Consider the following 4,474-nt stretch of genomic DNA (forward strand, 5'->3'; position numbering starts at 1 on the left):
AAGAAACCCCAGCAAAACAAAACAAAAAACTCTGCTGAATTTCAATGTGCCTGCTCAGGCAATGATAGCTTTGGCCAACAGCAAATGTAACATGCATCTCAATTTCAAAGATGTTAAAATGTGAAAAAAGTGCCTCTTAAAATCAGTGAAATGTGATAGAAGGAGCTTCCATAGCAGCTTGAACTGTTCTCCTCTATACATTTTTTTTTTTTATAACATGAGGGAGAGAAAGCCTTCTATCTTTTCATAGTCACTGCTTTTTTGGTCTTTGTTACTTTTAACCAAACTCAATCCAAACTGATACACAATTCTTAAAAATGTCTTAGCCATCATTACAGTCCTTTTTCACAGTACTCACTATTCCTATGGCTCCTGTCACTAGTGAATCATGGTGGAAATTTCTTCTTTACTTTGCAGGTGTCCTAATACTTTGCCAATATAATTACTCTTACTTCACCCTTAACCTTCAGCTTTCTTGAACAAATTCTTCTTCAATATCCCATTGAAACTAAAATCAGGACTGAAAAAAAAATGGTTTGTAATAATTTTTTGTTATTTTGAAAACTTGAATCATAGTTTTTCAAGATTACTGATAGTGCCTTCGTCAACCAAATACTTCCTTAGTTAGGTCTCTTGGGATTTTGAGAAGAAACTGAAATTGCTGGTGAATGAAAAAAAAATCAAAGGAGAATTTTAAAGTCAGAAATGTAGAACAAATTTCAAGAGCAAAAAAGATTCAGGAGAAATTAATGGGTGCTTTGTACTGCTTGTCACACATTTCTGAGGAAAAAACATACTTTTCCTTTTTCTGAAAAATGAAGTACAAGTTGTCAGTGACAACCGTCTATTAAGAAATTTCCTTTTGTGATAGACTGAGGATTTTTTTCCCCCAGAGGTAAATTATTCAACACAGTTAATTTGAATCTGTGTTTGAGCCTGAGATGAAGTTATCTATCAATTTTACCATTTTCTCTTAGTCTGTCCTGATATTATCATTGCCTGAGACTGTGTTACCCATAGCAACAGCCACTGTGTCAGACGTTATTCCCCCAAGCAACAGAGCAGGGCCAATGACTGACAATCATCCAGCTGTGCATCTCGGTGTGGTATTTTCCAGGGTGGGAAGGCCCAGTCACATCTCACTCCCAAGTACCGAAAGTCAGGTTATCAAGGAGTTGGAAAGCCTGTGCAAATGTGGGCAGGACACAAACGAAGGGCCGGGACACCCACAAGAAGTTTGCTCACCCCTTTTGAAGGGTATATGGTAGGGGAGGATGTGAAAATGAGGAGACTTGGAATGATGAGCAAAGTCAAGACATTGGAAAATGTGAGTGAGGCAAACTTAATCCATCTAAATGTTTTTTGTTTTTTTACCTCTTTCTACCACTGTCCATATTTGAAAGGCTGTTCTTGAACCCCTAATGTGAATCAAAAGAAGGGATTTAGAAGATTCACATTTTTCTTGCAGAAGAACAAGAAGGAGAGAAACAATAGAGCTGCCACTGTACCTAGACTTCCCTGCCAGGGGCTCTTAAAGAAAAGCTGTGAAATGTGACACTACAAGGAAGTGCTCTTTGAGACTTGCAGGTGAGGAAAATCTTTCTCCAGGTAAAACAAAAGGATGTAGATCTAAGTGGACTTTTTGGCTTTATCCCGGGAAGTCCCTCTGAATCACAGGAAAGGGGAAGATGAGTAAAGAGGGGGCCCCACAGCCAAGACAGAACCAGATTGGAGTCAGCTTGAGATCCCAGTGAAGAAATTACAATAGGCAATGCTTCAGTATATCGATTACAGTGCACTGTGCATGGTTACAGTGCAGGGGTTCTCGAATGTTCAGGCCTTGGGATGAGCTAGATTTGCAGGCAGAATGCATGCATTCTGCAGCCACCCCCTTTGCACATTGTGCCTGAAGAGAAGTCCCTCACAGTAAGGACACCTGGGTGGATGGTGCAGTCTCTGGATTTTCAGCCCTGAGGTCTTTCCAGGTATGCAGCGCCAACTCAGGTAACAGCATTGCTGCCTGTGTGTGTATGCAGGGGGAGGGGGGGCTGAATTCAGGTGTACAGGGGCCGACTGCCTTTCCTTTTGTGATAGAGGAAGAGCTGGTTCCTGCTTCCACTTTTATGGTTTGTTGCTAATTCCGAAGGCTTCTTTCATATGGGAAGGATTTTGGCTGAGCTTTAGAAGCCACCCCCTGCCTAGGCTGGAAGACACACCTGTAATTAGGAGAGAGCCTACAGTGATCTGGGCTGTCTTTAAGGGTGTTGGGGATTTCCCTCCCTTCCGGAGCTGGTTATCTGGCTGGGGTCCCAGTTTACCCACACAAATCGTGCTTAACCCATTGATATATGTGTAGGATAACAGTAAGAGAATGAAACGTGGCATCAGAAGATCCACGGCCACATTCCCATTCTATAACTTCTTACTGGTGTGGCCTCCCTTTTTCTCACTGGTAAAGACATGATCACAATACCTGCCCTTCTTTCCTCCTGAGGTTCTTATAAAAATAAATACAATCATGTAAATAAAAGGACTTGGACTTGCAAAGTGCCACTGTTATTATTTTAGTTTGTCATCCCCATGGCTGTGGGGAAACCAGTCTAAGGCTCAGTTCTCCTTGTTATTGTTGCCCAGGGTGAGTTTGTCAAAGAGCTACTCTGCTATGTTGGCTTCTAGGGCCCCCAATCTTGCTACCCAGAATCAACATTAACATATGCATATGTAAATAAACTGAAGGTTTTCAGATAAAATTCAGACCCCCTTTATTTTAATCCCTGCCCAATCCCATTCCCTTCACTTCTTCCCAGAGGTAACCACCACCACGAATTCCAGGTCATGCTTTTATCCTTTTACCACACACATGCACAGACACCCAGGCCCCAGACCACCCACCCCACTCCACCCCACATACCCACATCAATATAAGGGAAAGATTAATTGTGTGTTTTTGGGGTTCCCCTGGAATACCTATTCCCTCCATCCTTGGAGGATCTTAGCTGCATAAAGTTGGGGCATGGATGGGTGGAGAGACTCCTGTGTTAAACCTGCAGATACCAGTTTTAAATCTGCATGGGGATTTGCCCAGTTCTTAAAAGCTAAGTGTTTTGCACACACACGAATCACATGGAGACCTTTATTTCTTTATTTTGGTACCAAATCACTTTATTGGAATAAATGGTACAATGGAAAGAAAAAAACCTTAAGAGAAGGCTCTTTCAAAGAACTCTGCATGCGGGGCCCTGGTGACCACCGGGAATCGCCCCTGGCTGTGGGAAGCCGGCCTAAGGCTCAGTTCTCCTTGTCACTGTCGCCCAGGGTGAGCTTGTTGAAGAGGTACTCCACCATGTCGTCTTCCGGGGCCCCCAGCCTGCTCAAGTTGGTCACATAGTCGCCCAGCTCTTTCATGGACCTGACCTGCTCATGCAGGTGGTGAGTCTCCAGGAAGTCGCACAGGGTGGGCGTCGTTCTTCTCGGTGGCCAGCTGGTGCAGCTCCAGGAGGGCCTGGTTCACGCTCTTCTCCGGGTGGAAGGCGCACTGCATGGCCTTCAGGCCGCTCTCCCAGTCGTTGTGCTCGGGCTTGCTGATGTCGCGGAGCAGGATGCGGCCCCCGCGCTGGTTCTGCAGCTGCAGCAGCTTCTCGGCGTGCACTCTCTCCTCGTGGGACTGGCGCAGGAAGTACTGGGCAAGGTGGTGCAGGGCCACGTCACCGCGGTCGAAGTAGTGGGCCATGGAGAGGTAGACGTAGGAGGCGTGGAGCTCCATGTTGACCTGGCGGTTGATGGCGGCCTCACAGTCGGGGTGGTACTTCTGGCGCACCTGTGAAGGGACGGTCGTCATGGCTGGGGGCGGCAGGTCGGCAGCGGGGCCAGCGATGGCGCTGGGTCTGCAGCGGAGCGGGCAGTGGTAGCGGCGGCAGCGGGGGCCTCGGAGCGCGCCCAGGGCTGCGTGCTGAGGGCTGCGGAAGGAAGAGGAAGTGGGAGTTCCTGGCCCGGGAGGAGGGGGAGGAGGGGGCTTCAGCCCGGCAGTTACCTGGAGGGTGGGCTCAGAACGGCGGGAGGGGGGTGCGAGCCCACGTTCCATCCCAGGCAGGTGAAGCTGGAGACCCCGTGGCTCTGCGCTGAGCATCTCGAAAGTGTTTTTGTTTGTTTTTTTTTAATAACAGCTCTGTTGAGTTTTAATTCATATACTGTACAATCAGCCCATTTAACATGCACTTTTCAGTGATTTATATCATATTCAGGGAGTTGAATTTTTAATTTCTGTATGAGTTCATCATACCAAAAAGAAACCCTAACCCATTAGCAGTCACTCCCCACTCAACGCCCCCATCCCCCCAATTACCCTAGCCGCTGACAACCACTAAATGTACTTTGTATTCCTATGTATTTTCCTATTCTGGGCATTTCATATAAATGGAAATATTCCATATGTAGCCTTTTGCCTTTTGTGTCTGGCTTCTTTCACCTAGTGTAA

At 46.4% G+C, this 4,474-nt stretch overlaps 1 pseudogene; it reads right to left on the minus strand.

Moving 5' to 3' along the window:
• Nucleotides 1-3,288: 3,288 nt before the first annotated feature.
• On the minus strand, nucleotides 3,289-3,847 carry LOC119523056 (annotated as a pseudogene).
• Nucleotides 3,848-4,474: the final 627 nt, after the last annotated feature.

The sequence above is a fragment of the Choloepus didactylus genome, chromosome X (genome assembly GCF_015220235.1).
Source record: "Choloepus didactylus isolate mChoDid1 chromosome X, mChoDid1.pri, whole genome shotgun sequence".
In the NCBI taxonomy this organism is placed as follows: Eukaryota; Metazoa; Chordata; class Mammalia; order Pilosa; family Megalonychidae; genus Choloepus; species Choloepus didactylus.